Source organism: Carcharhinus amblyrhynchos, chromosome 26, assembly GCF_965287045.1.
Source record: "Carcharhinus amblyrhynchos chromosome 26, sCarAmb.v2.hapA, whole genome shotgun sequence".
NCBI classification, from domain to species: domain Eukaryota; kingdom Metazoa; phylum Chordata; class Chondrichthyes; order Carcharhiniformes; family Carcharhinidae; genus Carcharhinus; species Carcharhinus amblyrhynchos.
In genome coordinates this window covers 40,129,408-40,148,962 of record NC_137349.1, presented here as the reverse complement: position 1 = coordinate 40,148,962, position 19,555 = coordinate 40,129,408, and positions in this window count along the sequence as shown.

Below are 19,555 nucleotides of genomic sequence, written 5' to 3'. Positions count from 1 at the left end.
ATCTTTGGACTGTGGGAGGAAGCTGGAGCACCCGGAGGAAACCCACGCAGACACGGGGAGAATGTGCAAACTCCACACAGACAGTGACCCCAGGTCAGTTTAAGATGAAGGGAGAGACGAAGGTTGAGAGGTGACCTGATAGAGGTTTATAAAATGTTGAGAGGAATAGATAGGGTGGATTCTCGGAGGCTATTTCCCAGGGCTGAAATGGTCGCTACGAGAGGACACAGGTTTAAGGTGCTGGGGAGCAGGTACAGAGGAGATGTCAGGGGTAAGTTTTTCACTCAGAGGGTGGTGAGTGAGTGGAATCGGCTGCCGTCGGTGGTGGTGGAGGCGAACTCGCTGGGGGTTTTTTAAAAGACTTCTGGATGAGTATATGGGATTTAATGGGATTGGGAGTTACAGATAGTTCTATGGCCTGGTAGGTATGGATGTGATTGGCCCAACTTGTGGGCTGAAGGGTCTGTTTGTGCTGTAGTGTTCTATGTTCTATGAACTCAGGTTCCTGGTGCTGTGAGGCAGCAGAGCTAACCACTGTGCCACCATGCCCCACACACACACACACACACACACACACACACAGACATACACACACACACATTCTCTACTCACATACATTCTCACATATACATGATCAAATGCACAATTCCACATACACAAACACCCTCACATATTATCTCACAAACGTTATTTGATTTGATTTATTATTGTCACATGTATTCATATACAGTGAAAAGTATTGTTTCTTGCGTGTTATACAGGCAAAGCATACCGTTCATAGAGAAGGAAACAAGAGAGTGCAGATTACAGTCATAGCTAGGGTGTAGAGAAAGATCAACTTAATGCGAGCTTATATACAGGTACACCTTCTGCCACATGCATTCCACACACACATGCACTTGCATTTATGCGCTTCAGTGCACAGATATACACAGATATCAATGTTGCCTCACACACTCCTTAAACATTAACACACACATCCACACACACACACACACACACACTTTCCCTCCCTCACACACGCTTACACATTATTAACTTCACATTGGACCACTTGTGCCATATTTCACACCTGCCATTGCCCTGAATCAGAATCATAGAGAATGATTATAGCACAGGATATGGCCATCTGGCCCACTGTGTCCATTCTAGCTCCCAGTCAGAGCAGTTCAGCGGGTGCCACAACCTTCACCTTTCTCTGTTTTTCCCTTCAGGTATTAATCCCTTTCGAAAGTTCTGATTGTATTTTCTCCTCCGTGTTCTCAGGCAATGCATTCCACATCCAGGAGACACATTTACACTCAGTTATAATACCAGCATTTGTCTACTCCTATCATAGTAAAATGTAATATAGCAATACCACAGACACAGGATTCCTCACAGGCTGTTTCACAACTCCCCATGGCTGGGAGAGTCTGTGTATCTGCGATATATGTGTATGTGTGTGTATGTGTGTGTGTGTGTGTACATCTTGGCTACATAAGAACATAAGAACTAGGAGCAGGAGTAGGTGACCTGGACCCTCGAGCCTGCTCTGCCATACAATGAGATCATGGCTGATCTTTTCATGGACTCAGCTCCACCTACCCGCCCCCTCACCATAACCTTTAATTCCTTTACTGTTCAAAAATGTATCTGTCCTTGCCTTCAAAACATTTGATGAGGTAACCTCAACTGCTTCACTGGGCAGGGAATTCCACAGATTCACAACCCTTTGTGTGAAGAAGTTCCTCCTCAACTCAGTCCTAAATCTGCTTCTCCTTATTTTGAGGCCATTCCCCCTAGTTCTAGTTTCACCTGCCAGTGGAAACAACTTCCCTGCTTCTATCTTATCTATTCCCTTCATAATCTTATATGTTTCTATAAGATCTCCTTTCATTCTTCAAAATTCCAATGAGTATAGCCCCAGTCTACTCAGTCTCTCCTCATGAGCCAACCCTCTCAACTCTGGAATCAACCTAGTGAATCTCCTCTGCACCCCCTCCAGTGCCAGTATATCCTTTCTCAAGTAAGGAGACCAAAACTGTACACAGTAACTCCAGGTGTGGCCTCACCAGCACCTTATACAGCTGCAACATAACCTCGCTGTTTTTAAACTCCATCCCTCGAGCAATGAAGGACAAAATTCCATTTGCCTTCTTAATTACCTGCTGCTACATCTAGGAGTGGATGACACAGTGACCCAGTGGTTAGCCCTGCTGCCTCACTGTGTCAGGGACACAGGTTCAATTCTGGCCTCAGTCCATTGTCTGTGCAGAGTTTGCATATTCTTCCTGTGACTGCATGGATTTCCTCTAGGCGCTCCGGTTTTCTCCAAAGACGTTCAGGTTAGGTGGATTGGATATATTAAATTGCCCTTTGTGTCAGAGGGTGAATTGGCCATGTTAAATTGATCTTTGGTGTCAGGGAGATTAACAGGGTAAATATGTCGGATTACATGATAGAGTCTGGGTAGGATTATTGTGCGTGCAGACTTGATGGGCCAAATGGCCTCCTTCTGTGCCACAGGGATTCTGTTAAGTTTATTTATTAGAGTCCCAAGCAGGCTTACATTAACATTGCAATGAAGTTACTGTGAAAATCTCCGGCGTCTGTTCAGGTACACTGAGGGGGACTTTAGCATGGCCAACGCATCTAACCTGCACGTCTTTCGGACTGTGGGAGGAAACTGGAGCTCCCGGAGGAAACCCACGCAGACACAGGGAGAATGTGCAAACTCCAAACAGACAGTGACCCGAGCTGAGAATCGAACCCGGGTTCCTGGCGCCGCGAGGCAGCAGTGCTAACCATTCTGCCACCGTACCATCCTTACCAGTATCGGTGCCGGCCATCAAACACCTATCAATTCTAATCCCATTTTCCAGCCCTTGATCCATAGCCTTGTATACTGCGGCATTTCAAGAGCTCGTCTAAATACTTCTTCAATGTTGTGAGAGTTCCCTCCTCTACCTCCCTATCAGGCAGCGAGTTCCAAATTCAGGGTTAAATTCCATTTGTCACTGTTCTGTCCATCTGACCTGCCCGTTCATACCCTCCTGTAAAATCCAAACCTTTCCTCCTCAATATTTAGCACACCACCGATTTCCATCTCATCGACAAACTTACTGATCACACCCCCCACATTCACATCTGGATCATTGGTGTACACGACAAACAGCGAGGGAGCTGAACACAGGCTTCCAGTCACAAAAACAACCTCGGACCATCAGCCTACTGCCACTTAGACAGTATTGGACCCAATTCGTCAAATTACCCTTTATCCCAAGGGCTTTTGACCTTCTTGGTCCTGTGCGGGACCTTGTCAAAACCTTACCAAGGATATTTTGGTCTTGGAGGGAGTGCAGAGGAGGTTTACTAGGCTGATACCGGAGTTGAGGGGGTTGAGCTTTGAGGAGAGGCTGAATAAACTAGGCTTGTACTCATTGGAGTTTAGAAGAATGAGGGGAGATCTCATTGAGACGTATAAGATGATGAATGGGAAGGATAGGATAGAGGTGGAGAGACTCTTCCCGCTCAAAAAAGACAGTAGGACTAGGGGGCACAGCCTCAAGATAAAGGGGGGGCGGTTTAGAACGGAGTTGAGGAGGAACTTCTTCACTCAAAGGGTGGTGAATCTCTGGAATTCTCTGCCCGTTGAAGTGGTGGAGGCTGCCTCGCTAAATATTTTTAAGAAGCGGGTTGATGGGTTTTTGATAAGAGAGGGGATTAAGGGTTATGGGGAGAGGGCGGGAATGTGGAACTGAGCAGCGACAGATCAGCCATGATCTTATTGAATGGCGGGGCAGGCTCGAAGGGCTAGATGGCCTACTCCTGCTCCTATTTCTTATGTTCTTATGTTAAGGGTGAAAGGAGAAAAGGGAATATTAGGGGGGGGCTTCTTCACGCAGAGAGTGGTGGGAGTGTGGAATGAGCTGCCGGATAAATGCGGGGTCACTTTTAACATTGAAGAAAAACTTGGATGGGTTGATGGATGAGAGGGGTGTGGAGGGATATGGTCCAAGTGCAGGTCAGTGGGACTGGGCAAAAAATGGTTCAGCACAGGGGCCAAAAGGCCTGTTTTTGAGCTGTAATTTTCTATGGTTCACAGCACAGGATATTGCAATGGGCAACTGTGGCCTTTCCATTCAGTCTGTGATGGGTGTGAGTGTTAATTAGAGCAGGATCTGGGGAAAGCAGGATTGGTACTGAATATTCCGACCATTATCTTGTAATTGAGTTTGTGACGATACGTGCCCTGTTTGTGAACTGAACTCTTCACTCACCTGACGAAGGAGCAGTGCTCTGAAAGCTCGTGCTACCAAATAAACCTGTTGGACTTTAACCTGGTGTTGTGAGACTTCATACTGTGCCCACCCCAGTCCAACACTGGCATCTCCACATCATTAAAGCAGAATTAACAGACCTGGAGCCTCTCACCAGCATTGCGCAAACCTTTCACTATTAATCAATAAAATTGTTCAAATGAATTTTAACGCTGCTATGCTCTTTCCCATTGGTCATTTGCTCTGAGATTCAAGTGACTAATCTCTAACTCCAGGATTGGTTGGCGCTCCCGAAATGCCAGCTGTGTACCTCTGGGTTTTCATAATCTCTTAACAAATGGGTTCTAAAACTCACGATGTAGAGATGCCGGCTTTGGACTGGGGTAATAAACACAGGAAGAAGTTTAGCATGAACCTGGTGTTGAACCTGGTGTTGTGAGGGCATCCCCTGGATGCCCTCAGCAATCTCCAGGCTCCTTCTATCTGGGTCCCTGGGTTATAGGGAGAAGGCGGGGAAATGGCACGTACAGGAATTGCTCATTCGGAGATCCGATACAGATATGATGGGCTGAATGGCCTCCTGTGCTGTAATAATTCAGCATTCAAGGTTGTGTATAAATGTACCTGGCTGTAAATGTTTTGCTGCCTCTCTCTTTCTCTCTCTCTGAGGACAGATAGTGTCCTATCGCCTGTGTTTCTGAGTGTGTGACCCTGTCTCTATGTGAGGATAAATATAATGTCCTCCCTTCCTTGTGTTACAAGTGTCTGTGTGTCTGTTTGTGTCTGTGTGTGTGTGAGGGCAATCCTCTTTCCTGTGTCAGTGTGTGTGTATGTGCCTCTGTCTGTGTGTGTGCATGCCTGTGTATGTATATCTCTCTGTATGTGTTGTGTGTCTGTGTACCTGTGTGTCTATCTGCCTCTTTGTGTCTCTTTGTATGTGCATCTGTATATGCGCCTGTGTGTTTCTGTGTGTGCATCTGTGCATGTGTCTGTGTGTGTCTCTGTGTGTGTTTGTATATATGTCTATGTGTGTTTGTGTGTATATATATATGCCTCTCTGTGTGTGTGTGTGTCTCTATCTGTGTGTGTGTCTATCTCTGTGTGTTATGTGACTGTGTATATATATGTGTGTGTCTCTCTATGTGTGTCTGTGTATATGTGACTATGTGTGTGTCTGTGTGTGTGTATTTATATGCCTGTGTGTGTGTGAGTCTACCTCTGTGTGTATATGTGACTCTGTGTGTATATGTGTGTATATATGTGTGTGTATGTGTGTGTATATATATGTGCCTCTGTGTGTGTGTATATGTGTGTGACTCTGTGTATATGTGTGTGTGTCTCTATCTGTGTATATATGTGTGTGTCTCTATCTCTGTGTATATGTGTGTGTGTCTATCTGTGTGTGTGTGTATGTGACTCTGTGTATATGTGTGTGTGGCTCTATCTCTGTGTATATGTGTGTGTGTGGCTCTATCTCTGTGTATGTGTGTCTATCTCTGTGTGTGTATGTGACTCTGTGTATATATGTGTATGTATGTGACTGTGTATATGTGTGTCTCTATCTGTGTATATGTGTGTGTCTCTATCACTGTGTATATGTGTGTGTGTATGTATGTGTGTGTCTATCTGTGTGTGTGTGTGTCTATCTGTGTGTGTGTATGTGACTCTGTGTCTATCTCTGTGTGTGTGTCTATCTGTGTGTGTGTATGTGACTCTGTGTCTATCTGTGTGTGTGTGTCTATCTGTGTGTGTGTATGTGACTCTGTGTGTGTGTCTATCTGTGTGTGTGTGTGTCTATCTGTGTGTGTGTGTATATGTGTGTGTGTGTGTGTGTCTATCTCTGTGTGTGTGTGTATATGTGTTTGTGTGTGTGTGTCTATCTCTGTGTGTGTGTGTATATGTGTGTGTGTGTGTGTGTCTATCTCTGTGTGTGTGTGTATATGTGTGTGTGTGTGTGTGTCTATCTCTGTGTGTGTGTGTATATGTGTTTGTGTGTGAGGACAGTTCTCTTTGCAATGGGGCTGCCTCTCGGAACTACACTTCCCATAGAGCAACCAGCCGCTTTTTGTTCTTTGCCAAGAGAGACTTTTCCTTGACGTCAGGGGTCTGGGTAAACAGGGAAGGGCAGTGTTTGGGTCTAAACACTGGTAGCTAGCGAGCCATCAGCAGCGGCTGAGGCAATCTCCCTGCAATAAGTTTCGAGTTCCGTTTGGCAGAGGCTGCAGTAAGTGCTCGGGGTGTCAGATTACAGGAGAGAGCCAGGGGGGTGGGGGGAGAGAGAGTGAGCCTTCACTCTGCTGAATGAATCCGGCAGCAAAACCTCTTGTTCCATCTCTGGGACATTTCCGACAAACTTATCAGTCACCCAATGCAAACGGCTACTTCCGATTTTCTCACACTCAAAGTTTCGGTTGTTTAACTTTTTGGCAACTGAAAATCACACAAATCGAGGCGTCAGAAGGTTCAGAATCCGCTGGGTGAAACATTAGGGGTTTTTTTTTAAACGATGCTTTTTATTTAATTATGAACTCTCCCCCTCCCACCCACCCCGGGGTGCTGGATAGCAGGCGCCAGGGTCAGCACTGAGACAATGACAGCAACAAGCCATCAAATATTGACACACACACACACACACACAGCACTCAGCAGCCCCTGAGCTCCAATCTGAGCATTGTGTTCCCACTGGCACACTGCACATTCCCTACGTGCTTTCCTGCAGGTTGTTGGGATCCTCAGTGAGAAGTTCCATAAACCCAATCGTCTTGAGACTCTCCCAAGCCACAATCCTCTCTGTAACTGTTTCAACCCCATTAACTCAACCTTCAGAAAATAATTCAATTTCTTAGAACGTAGAACCCTGCAGTGCCCTCCAGCCCATCGAGTCTGCACCCAACACAATCCCACCCAGGCCCTACCCCCCATATTATACCCACTAATCCCTCTAACCTACACATCCCTGGACACTAAGGGGCAATTTCTTAGCACAGCCAATCAACCTAACCCGCACATCTTTGGAGTGTGTTTTAACATCAGTGTTTTAACATCTCTGTTCACGGGATGTGGGTGTCGCTAGCTAGGCCAACATTTATTGTCCATCGCTAATTGCCCTTGAGAAGGTGGTGGTGAGCTGCCTTCTGGAACCTGCTGCAGTCCCTGAGGCGTAGGTACACACCGCCTTGGGTGGCACGGTAGCACAGTGGGTTAGCAACTGCTGCTTCACAGCTCCAGGGTCCTGGGTTCGATTCCCGGCTCGGGTCACTGTCTGTGTGGAGTTTGCACATTCTCCTCATGTCTGCGTGGGTTTGCTCCGGTTTCCTCCCACAGTCCAAAGATGTGTGGGTTAGGTTGATTGGCCGTGCTAAGAAATTGCCCCTTAGTGTCCAGGGATGTGTAGGTTAGAGGGATTAGTGGGTAAATGTGTAGGGATATGGGGGTAGGGCTTGGGTGGGATTGTGTTTGGTGCAGACTCGATGGGCCGAAGGGCCTGTTTCTACACTGTAGGGTTCTATGTTCTATATATGTTGCTGTAGATGTGAGCTTGTCAGTGCATGTGTTGAGTCTATGTGCCAGTGCATGTACAAGTGTGAGTGTGAGTGAGTGTGTATGTGTGTGTGTGTGAGTGTGTGTGTGTGTGTATCTTATCCAGGCCCTTCCGCTCCTGCTTCCCACCCTATCTTCATACTGCCATCTTCATACTTACCATGGCTAAATCATCTAACTTAACATCCTGTTCCAGGAGACGCACACCGAGACAAATATCAACTGCTGCTGGAGGGTCAGCAACTTGGTGAAGGACACACTTTGGTCCGCCCGAAACTTGCTGATCTTCCAGTGTAAAGATTTGTCCTCGACCGAGTGTTGCAGACATTCCAAGGTCCAGGACTATGTGCTGGGGGACCCCCTTAAGCTTGGGGCAGCAAAGGCACACTGGGGAAAGGCCACAGTCTAAAGCCTTTCAACTGAGGCAGACCGAGGGCCCAGGAACTGCAGAATACCCTCGGACTGTGTAACTGTGTGCTAATCTGAGAAAATAACAGCGCACAGTGAAATCTGAGGCATGTATATAGTTTAAAGAACCAAAATGTAATGAACAGAATGTATTGTAAATAAGCATCATATAGTATTGTAAAAATGACTTTTGTTTTGTAATTATCGGATATGTCATTTTGCAATGGTTTATTTTGCGAATAAAGTCTATTTTTGAAATAAAAATAAACTTAATATCCTAGAACACAAAAGGGCAATGTTACTGCGGCCAAACCAAACTTGCCATTTTTGGACTGTGGGAAGAGCACCTGGAGGAAACCCACGCAGACACGGGGAGAATGTGCAAACTCCACACAGACAGTCAACCAAAGCTGGAATGGAACCCAGGTCCCTGGCGCTGTGAGGCAGCCGTGTTATCAGGCTACCCCACGCAGAAGGTGATCAAGTGCTGGCAGACTTAAAAAATTGGACCAATCTCCAGATCGGATGAATTGTGCCACAGGCAGCTGTGGGAGGCAAGGGAGGAGATTGCAGGGGCTCTGATCCAATGTTTAATTCTTCTCTGGCTACGGGGGAGGTCATGATGTAGAGATGCCGGTGTTGGACTGGGGTAAACACAGCAAGAAGTCTCACAACACCAGGTTACAGTCCAACAGGTTTATTTGATAGTAATCTAAGATTACTATCAAATAAACCTGTTGGACTCTAACCTGGTGTTGTGAGACTTCTTACGGGGGAGGTGCCAGGCAACTGGAGAAAAACTAATGTGGTTCTGCTATTTAAAGAGAGTTATATAGATAAGCCAGGGGACTATAGACCAATGAGTCTCACATCAGTGGTAGAGAAACTATTGGCGAAAATTCAGAAGAGAATTAATCTCCACTCGGAGATGCAAGGTTTGCTCAGAGATAAGTCACATTGCTTTATCAGAGGGAGGTTATGCATAACAAATTTGATTGTTTTTTTTTGAGGAGGTGACCAGGTATGTAAGTGAACGTAAGAACATAAGAAATAGGAGCAGGAGTAGGCCATCTAGCCCTTCGAGCCTGCCCCGCCATTCAATAAGATCATGGCTGATCTGAAGTGGATCAGTTCCACTTTCCCGCTTTCTCCCCATAACCCTTAATGCCCCTGTCTATCAGAAACCTATCCACCCGTGACTTAAATATATTCAGCGAGGCAGCCTCCACCACTTCAATGGGCAGAGAATTCCAGAGATTCACCACCCTTTGAGTGAAGAAGTTCCTCCTCAACTCCGATCTAAACTGCACCCCCCCCTTATCTTGAGGCTGTGCCCTCTAGTCCTGCTGTCCTTTCTAAGTGGGAAGAATCTCTCTACCTCTACCCTATCCATCCCTTTCATTATCTTATACGTCTCTATCAGATCCCCCCTCACCCTTCTAAACTCCAACGAGTACAGACCCAGTCTATTCAATCTCTCCTTATAGTCCAACCCCCTCATCTCCGGTATCAGCCTAGTGAACCCCCTCTGCACTCCCTCCAAGGCCAAAATATCCTTCCGCAAATACGGCAACCAAAACTGCACACAGTACTCCAGCTGCGGCCTCACCAGTACCCTGTACAGTTGCAGCAAGACCTCCCTACTTTTATATTCTATCCCCTCGCTATAAAGGCCAGCATCCCATTCACCTTCTTGACCACCTGTAGGCTGGGTTTTTGCGACTTGTGCACAAGGACCCCCAGGTCCCTCTGCACCGTAGCATGCTGCAGCTTTTCGCCTTTTAAATAAAGGTTGTGCAGTTGATGTAGTTTGTCTGTATTTCATTTTGATTTGATTTATTATTGTCACATGTGGAATATAGTGAAAATTATTGTTTCTTGCATGCTATACAGTCAAAGCATATCTTCCATAGAGTGCATAAGAGAGAAGGAAAGGAGAGAGTGCAGAATGTAATGTTACAATCATAGCTAGGGTGTAGAGAAAGATCTAATGGAGGTAGGTCCATTCAAAAGTCTGATGGCAGTAGGGAAGAACCTGTTCTTGAGTCAGTTGGCATGTGATCTAAGACTTTTGTATCTTTCTCCTGATGGAAGAAGGTGGAAGAGATTAGGGCTGGGGTGCATGGGGTCCTTGATTATGCTGACTGCTTATCCGAGGCAGCAGGAAATGTAGACAGAGTCAGTGGATGGGAGCCTGTTTTGCGTGATGGACTGGGACACACTTACGATTCTTTGTAGCTTCTTGCGGTCTTGGGCAGAGCAGGAGCCGTACCAAGCTGTGATACAACAAGAAAGAATGCTTTCAATGGTACATCTGTAGGAGTTGGTGAGAGTGCAGCAGATATGCCAAATTTCCTTAGCACCCTGAGAAAGTTAGTGGGCTTTCTTAACTATAGTGTCAGTGTGGAGGAACCAGTGCAGATTGTTTGTGATCTGGACATTAGCAAAGCCTTTGACATGGTCCCACATAGGAGAATTATAAAGAATGCAAATGCAGATGAGATACAAGATAATTTGAGGTGGGCGATTCAAAATAAGCTCAGTTATGGGAGACAGAGGGTGATGACAGAAAGCTGCTGGAAGAAGTCTCACAACACCAGGTTAAAGTCCAACAGGTTTATTTGGTTGTATCACTAGCTTTCGGAGCGCTGCTCCTTCGCCAGGTGAGTGGGGAGTCCTGATCACAAACAGAGCATATAAAAACACACACCCAGTTTACAGAATACTGATTAGGATGTGAGTCTTTACAGCTAATCAAGTCTTAAAGGTGCAGACACTGTGAGTGGAGAGAGGGTTAAGCACAGGTTAAAGAGATGTGTATTGTCTCCAGACAGGACAGTTAGTGAGATTTTGCAAACCCAGGCAAGTTGTGGGGGTTACAGATAGTGCGACATGAACCCAAGATCCTGGTTGAGGCCATCCTCATGTGTGCAGAACTTGGCTATCAGTCTCTGCTCTGCGACTCTGCGCTGTCGTGTGTCATGAAAACCGCCTTGGAGAACATTTACCCGAAGATCGGAGGCCGAATGCCCATGACCACTGAAGTGTTCCGCAACAGGAAGCCAGTGTCTAGTGGCATATCACGGGGGCCTGTGCTGGGCCTCCTATTATTTGTTATTTATATAAACAACATAGATGACTATATGGATGGTTGGATTGGTAAGTTTGCAGATGACATAAAGATTGGCTGGGTAGTTAACAGTGAGGTGGAGTGTCCTGGGTTACAGGAAGATATTGACAAGGTGGTCAAATGGGGCAGATGACTGGTGGATGGAATTTAACACTGAAAAGTGTGGAGTGATGCACTTTGGAAGGAGTAATTCGATAAGAAAGTACTCAGTGAATGGTATGACACCAGGAAGCTCTGTGGAACAGAGGGATCTTTGTGTGTTTGTCCACAGATCTCCAAAGACGGAAGGGCATATTAGCAGGGTGGTGAAAAAGGCAGATGGGGTACTTGCCTTTATCAATCAAGACATGGATTACAAAAATATAGAGGTCATATTGGAGAACGTTGATCAAAATACAGCTAGGGTACTGTGTGCAGTTCTAGTCAATATAGAGGGTGCAGAGGATGCTGCCTGGGATGGTACATTTAAGTTATGAAGAGAGATTGGATAGGCTTGGGTTGTTTGTGTTGGTGCAGAGAAGACTGAGGGGTGAGGTGTAGAAGATTTTGAGGGGCATGAACAGAATGGACAAGTAGCAACTATTCCCTTCATTGAAGGGTCAGCCACAAAGAGACATAGGTTCGAGGTGAGAGGCAGGAGGTTGAGGGGAGATGGGAGGAAGGATTTTTTTACCCAGAGGGTGGTGATGGTCTGGAATGATGCCTGGGGAGGTGGTTGAGGTGGGCTGCCTCATATCATCATAACATTCAAGGCTGTGGGCCAAGAGTTGGTAATTGGGATTAAGTAGGGGGTCAGGTGGGTTCTCACTGGTCTGTATAGACTCAATGGGCTGAAGGGCCTCTTCTGCACTCTGTAATTCTGTGATAGGGAAGGGTTAGGCCTGGAGACATTTATAAAGGATGACCATTTTAAAACGGAGAGTCAATATATGTCAAGAAGCATAAAACGATGAGTCTTTGATTATTGGGAAGGGAGGAGCAGGAATACTGACTGAGGTGTCACGAGAATAATAATGCAGTGTTTCAGTCTCCTGCACTCACGTGTTCAGCATTCAGTGTGGAATCAGTGGGATAACCCCCATTAAGATGTGTGTAACCATCTGCTATCGCTGTACAATGTATTAAACAAGCAGCCTGACTGAGAGCAGCTCACAGAATGGACTGGGGGTTAAACCCAGAAAAAATCCCAAGTGGATTGGGTGTTAAACCCAGGAAAAATCCCAAGTGGATTGGGTGTTAAACCCAGGAAAAATCCCAAATGGATTGGGTGTTAAACCCAGGAAAAATCCCAAGTGGATTGGGTGTTAAACCCAGGAAAAATCCCAAGTGGATTGGGTGTTAAACCCAGGAAAAATCCCAAGTGGATTGGGTGTTAAACCCAGGAAAAATCCCAAGTGGATTGGGTGTTAAACCCAGGAAAAATCCCAAGTGGATTGGGTGTTAAACCCAGGAAAAATCCCAAGTGGATTGGGTGTTAAACCCAGGAAAAATCCCAAGTGGATTGGGTGTTAAACCCAGGAAAAATCCCAAGTGGATTGGGTGTTAAACCCAGGAAAAATCCCAAGTGGATTGGGTGTTAAACCCAGGAAAAATCCCAAATGGATTGGGTGTTAAACCCAGGAAAAATCCCAAATGGATTGGGTGTTAAACCCGGAAACTTCCAGACTGTAACAGTCTTCATTTTCATCTCTCCTGTGTCTGAACTGAAATAATGTCTGTTGGATTCTGTCAATGTGAAACCTCCCAGTGAGGCCTGGTCCCTGTCTGTGTGACATTTAACACTCTGCCCAGAAGATATAGGAGCAGAATTAGGCCACTCGGCCCATCGAGTCTGCTCCGTCATTCAATCATGGCTGATATGATTCTGATCCCTATCCTCCTGCCTTCTCTCTGTAACGTTGTCACTGAAGATGAACATCTATCTCACCCTGTCCACTCCGAGGTTGCCTGGCAGGGCTATCTCTGAGCTATGACAAGAGTATTGTCAAAACACCTTAAAGTAGGTTTACATTCACACTGCAATGAAGTCACTGTGAAAACCCCCTCAAAGCACATTCACAGCAGCGTAATCTAACAAAATCTGACACATGTGGAGATCAGAGGGCAGGATTTTGCTCAGAAAGGTGAGATGATTAAAGGAGGAACTTTTGAAGTTTAGAGGATCTCAAATTTCTGCCCATCATTACTGGGGCACCAAATTTGAATCCCCCAATCAGATTTTAGCCTTGCCATTGCACGGAAACGTCTCTTATTAAAATCACAAATCTTTTTCCGTGGTGAAGGTAAATTCTTCTTCATCAACATCCTCAGCCTGTCTTCAGTCATCGATGGGATTGACCGCACCGTCCACCCCCTCTCTCCCCTGCCAGAACGCTGCCTGAGTGAGATTGATTCCACCCAAGTCCATTCTCAGTGAGCTGACCAGAGCCAGAGAATTGGCCACAGTGCCTTCCCTTCCCAGCACACCCCGTTACCCCTGATATCCCCGGGGGTCTTCCCTTGACCACCCTCCTTGCCATTTCTGATCTACATGTAGCACCTTGGTAATATCTGAAAACCCAGTGTCAGTTCTTACACAAACACTGACCACACCCAGCTCACTCTCCCCTCCAACCTCCCCCACCCCCCACACAAACCCCCGACTCCCCCACTACCTCAAAACTGTCACACTTCCTGTCTGCCATCTGGTTCTGGATAAGCGGAAATCCCCTGTCAATGGATATCAGTGGGGGCCCAGCGGTTAGTACTGCTGCCTCACAGCACCAGGGACCTGGGTTGGATTCCCGGCTTGGGTTACTGACTGTGCGGAGCTTACACATTCTCCCCGTGTCTGCGTGGGTTTCCTCCGGGCATTCCGGTTTCCTCCCCGAGTCCAAAGATGTGTACCTCTGCTCACTGGCTTACATTGATTGCTGGCCAAGCAACATTGCGATTTTCAAATCCCCATCCTTGTTTTGATCTTCTTGTCTCTCCGTCTCTGTGCGTGATCTCCTCCAGACACACAGTGAGCGGAGATATCTGTGCTCCTGTAATTCTCCACTTTTAATCTCTCCGCCGTTGAGGGCCATGCCTTTAGCTGCCTGGACATTAACCTGCGGAATTTCCTCCCTAAACCTCTCCGCCTCACTTTCCTTAAGACTTTTTAAAAGGGGGACTCTTTAAAAGGGGGGGCACGGTAGCACAGTGGGTTAGCACTGCTGCTTCACAGCTCCGGGGACCCGGGTTCGATTCCTGGCTCGGGTCACTGTCTGTGTGTGGAGTTTGCACATTCTCCTCGTGTCTGTGTGGGTTTCCTCCGGGTGCTCCGGTTTCCTCCCACAGCCCAAAGATGTGCGGGTTAGGTTGATTGGCCAGGCTAAGAAATTGCCCCTTAGTGTCCAGGGATGTGTAGGTTAGAGGGATTAGTGGGTATAATATGTAGGGATATGGGGATAGGATGGTGTTGGGTGCCGACTCGATGGGTTGAAGGGCCTCTTTCTGCACTGTAGGGTTCGATGTTCTAAAACCCACATCTTTGCTCGCCTGCATTAGCACGCGGTTCTGTGTCAGATTTTGTGGATTAATGTCTCTGTGAGGAGCCTGGGGATGTTTTATTACATTTATATTGATATTACACATAAATACAATGAGGATGCTCTAGAGTTTAGTTTGTGGTAAATTGCTGGTGGTTGAGTGAATAAAATCAGGGGTGTTGAAGGGGTCAGAATTAGAGGAGCACATATCGCAGAGGGTTTCAGAGCCCTGCAGATTACACAGAATGGGTGAGATTCTGGAGCGGTGTCCAGGATCTCGGTAGCACGCTGGCACAGTGATTAACACTGCTGCCTCATAGCTCCAGGGACCCAGGCTCAATTCCCAGCTTAGGTCACTGCTGTGTGGAGTTTGCACATTCTCCTCGTGCCTGCATGGGTTTCCTCCGGTTTCCTCCCACAGTCCAAAGATTAGCACCTGAGGGTTAGGTGGATTGGCCAGGTAAATTGCCTCTTAGTGTCAGGGCACTAGCAGGGTAAATGTGTGGGGTTACGGGAATAGGGTTTGGATGGGATTGTAGTCAGTACACTCAATGGGCTGAATGGCCTCCTTCTGAACTGTAGGGATTCTATGAACAGGGCTATCTGTGCTTCAGGCAAAGGGGTTTTCTGATATCACGTGGTGAACATTTGTTTTTGTTCTGAGCTATTTAAAGAGAGGGTTTCTCACGCTTTGTGAACCCAGTGTCCCGGGGGCCCTCTGTACAATTGCACAGTAAGAAGTCTCACAACACCAGGCTAAAGTCCAACAGGTTTATTTGGTAGCACAAGCCACTAGCTTTCGGAGCGCTGTTCCTTCATCGGGTGAGTGGGATTTCAGTTCACAAACAGGGCATATAAAGACACAAACCCAATTTACAAAATAATGGTTGGAATGCGAGTCTTTACAGGTAATCAAGTCTTAAATGTACAGACAATGTGAGTGGAGAGAGGGTTAAGCACAGGTTAAAGAGATGTGTATTGTCTCCAAACAGGTCAGTTAGTGAGATTTTGCAAGCCCAGACAAGCTGTGGGGGTTACAGATAGTGTGACGTGATCCTAGTTGAGGCCAGCCCCGTGTGTGCGGAACTTGGCTATCAGCCTCTGCTCAGTGACCCTGAGCTGTCGTGTGTCGCGAAGGCCGCCTTGGAGAACGCTTACCTGATGATCAGAGGCCGAATACCCGTTGAAGTGTTCCTCAACAGGGAGAGAACACTCTTGCCTGGTGATTGTCGAGTGATGTTCATTCACCTGTTGGCGTAGCGTCTGCATGGTCTCCCCAGTGTACCACACCTCGGGACAGACACAGCGGAGTTCTCATCGCTGCTGGGGGAGCCTGGCCTGGTTTGTGTAACAACAGAATCATTGATGCCATTGTGTTAATGGCTTTTCTGGCAAGATTCACCTTTTTAGATGCTAATCTTCGGCCGGTCTATTGAAGGAAGTGTCTCTTACTCTGCTCAAAGCTCAGGATGGTTTCGAGCTGCAGTTTGATTGTTTTAATTGATTCCTAAACAGTCATGGTGATCTCTGTGCTCACATTGTCCCCATGCTAACCCCAAGAAACGCTTACGATAGGTGCAGAGGCTGGGGGCTGAGGGTTCTGTTAAGTCCTTTCCCTGGTAAAGCTGTCGTGAGTTTTAGGACAGCAAAGAGTCTCACAACACCAGGTTCAACACCAGGTTCATGCTAAACTTCTTCCTGTGTTTATTACCCCAGTCCAAAGCCGGCATCTCTACATCGTGAGTTTTAGAACCCATTTGTTAAGAGATTATGAAAACCCAGAGGTACACAGCTGGCATTTCGGGAGCGCCAACCAATCCTGGAGTTAGAGATTAGTCACTTGAATCTCAGAGCAAATGACCAATGGGAAAGAGCATAGCAGCGTTAAAATTCATTTGAACAATTTTATTGATTAATAGTGAAAGGTTTGCGCAATGCTGGTGAGAGGCTCCAGGTCTGTTAATTCTGCTTTAATGATGTGGAGATGCCGGTGTTGGACTGGGGTGGGCACAGTAAGAAGTCTCACAACACCAGGTTAAAGTCCAACAGGTTTATTTGGTAGCACGAGCTTTCAGAGCACTGCTCCTTCGTCAGGTGAGTGAAGAGTTCAGTTCACAAACAGGGCACGTATCGTCACAAACTCAATTACAAGATAATGGTCGGAATATTCAGTACCAATCCTGCTTTCCCCAGATCCTGCTCTAATTAACACTCACACCCATCACAGACTGAATGGAAAGGCCACAGTTGCTCATTGCAATATCCTGTGCTGTGAACCATAGAAAATTACAGCTCAAAAACAGGCCTTTTGGCCCCTGTGCTGAACCATTTTTTGCCCAGTCCCACTGACCTGCACTTGGACCATATCCCTCCACACCCCTCTCATCCATCAACCCATCCAAGTTTTTCTTCAATGTTAAAAGTGACCCCGCATTTATCCGGCAGCTCATTCCACACTCCCACCACTCTCTGTGTGAAGAAGCCCCCCCTAATATTCCCTTTTCTCCTTTCACCCTTAACATAAGAACATAAGAAATAGGAGCAGGAGTAGGCCATCTAGCCCTTCGAGCCTGCCCCGCCATTCAATAAGATCATGGCTGATCTGTCGTGGCTCAGTTCCACTTTCCCGCCCTCTCCCCATAACCCTTAATCCCCTCTCTTATCAAAAACCCATCAACCCGCTTCTTAAAAATATTTAGCGAGGCAGCCTCCACCACTTCAACGGGCAGAGAATTCCAGAGATTCACCACCCTTTGAGTGAAGAAGTTCCTCCTCAACTCCGTTCTAAACCGCCCCCCCTTTATCTTGAGGCTGTGCCCCCTAGTCCTACTGTCTTTTTTGAGCGGGAAGAGTCTCTCCACCTCTATCCTATCCTTCCCATTCATCATCTTATACGTCTCAATGAGATCTCCCCTCATTCTTCTAAACTCCAACGAGTACAAGCCTAGTTTATTCAGCCTCTCCTCATAGCTCAACCCCCTCAACTCCGGTATCAGCCTAGTAAACCTCCTCTGCACTCCCTCCAAGGCCAAAATATCTTTGCGCAGGTGCGGCGCCCAAAACTGCACACAGTACTCCAGCTGCGGCCGCACCAATGCCCTACACAGCTGCAGCAAGACCTCCCTACTTTTATATTCAATCCCCCTCGCTATGAAGGCCAGCATCCCATTCGCCATGCCCTCTGGTTTTTTTCTCCCCCTAGCCTCAGTGGAAAAAGCCTGCTTGCATTCACTGTATCTATACCAATCTCGTCTTATGCACCTCTATCAAATCCCCCCTCGTTCTCCAGGGAATAAAGTCCTAACCCATTCAATCTCTGTCTGTAACTCAGCTTCTCAAATCCCGGCAACATCCTTGTGAACCTTCTCTGCGCTCTTTCAACCTTATTCACATCCTTCCTGTAACTAGGTGACCAAAACTGTACACAATGCTCTAAATTCAGCCTCACTAATGCCTTACCGTAACACTCCAACTTTTATACTCAATACTCCGATTTATAAAGGCTCTAATGAATTATTGAATCAGACTAATATTAGCACTCGGCTAAAAATACTGACTTTGATTGTCACAGGGAGGTGATTTGGGAAGTTGTCTGGGGGAGCTCAGGGTAAGGACTTGGCAAGGCCAGGAGTGTAATATTTCCAAGTTTGCTGATGATATAAAACTTGTCGGGAGTGTGAGTTGTGAGGAGGGTGCAAAGACACTTCAAGGAAATTGGAGCGTCTGGGCAAGAACTTGGAGGATGGATTAAAATGTGGAAAAATGTGGAGTTATCCACCATGATAGGAAGAAGAGAAATGCAGAATATTTCCTAAATGGGGAGGGATTGGGAAGTGTCGATATCCAAAACGATTTGGGAGTTCTTGAATGCTAACTCGTAGGTATAAAAGCAATTAGGATGCAAATGGTATGTTAGTCTTTATTAGAAGAGGATTTGAGGACAGGAGTGAAGGTGTTTTGCTTGGTGAGAGCATATTTGGAGTATTGCATGCAGTTTTTGCCTCCTTACCTGGGTAAGGATATACGTTCCATACAGGCACTGCAGTGACAGTTTGCCAGATTAATGGGACTGATGGGTTGTCCTGTGAGGACAGATTGAGGGGACTAGGTCTGTCTTAGATCATAGATCCCTACAGTACAGAAAGAGGCCCTTCAGCCCATCAAGTCTGCACCCAACACAATCCCACCCAGGTCCTACCCCCCCATATCCCTACATATTACACCCACTAATCCCTCTAACCTACACATCCCTGGACACTAAGGGGCAATTTCTTAGCACGGCCAATCAACCTAACCCGCACATCTTTGGACTGTGGGAGGAAACCGGAGCACCCGGAGGAAACCCACGCAGACACGAGGAGGATGTGCAAACTCCACACAGGCAGTGACCTGAGCCGGGAATCGAACCCAGGACCCTGGGGCTGTGAAGCAGCAGTGTTAACCCATGTGCTACCATGTCTTCTCTAGAGCTTAGAAGAATGAGGGGCGATCCCACTGTAACATTCACAGTTCTGACAGGGCAGAATCAGGGGGGATGTTTCCCATTGCTGGGGGTCTGGGATGAGGGCCATTGTCTCAGGATAAGAGGCAGGCCATTTTGGCCCAAGATGGGGAGGGATTCTGTCACTCACAGGGTGGTAAACCTTTGGCATTCTCTCCCACAGAGGGGTGGGGAGACTCCTCAATGCTCAAGGCAGGAATCG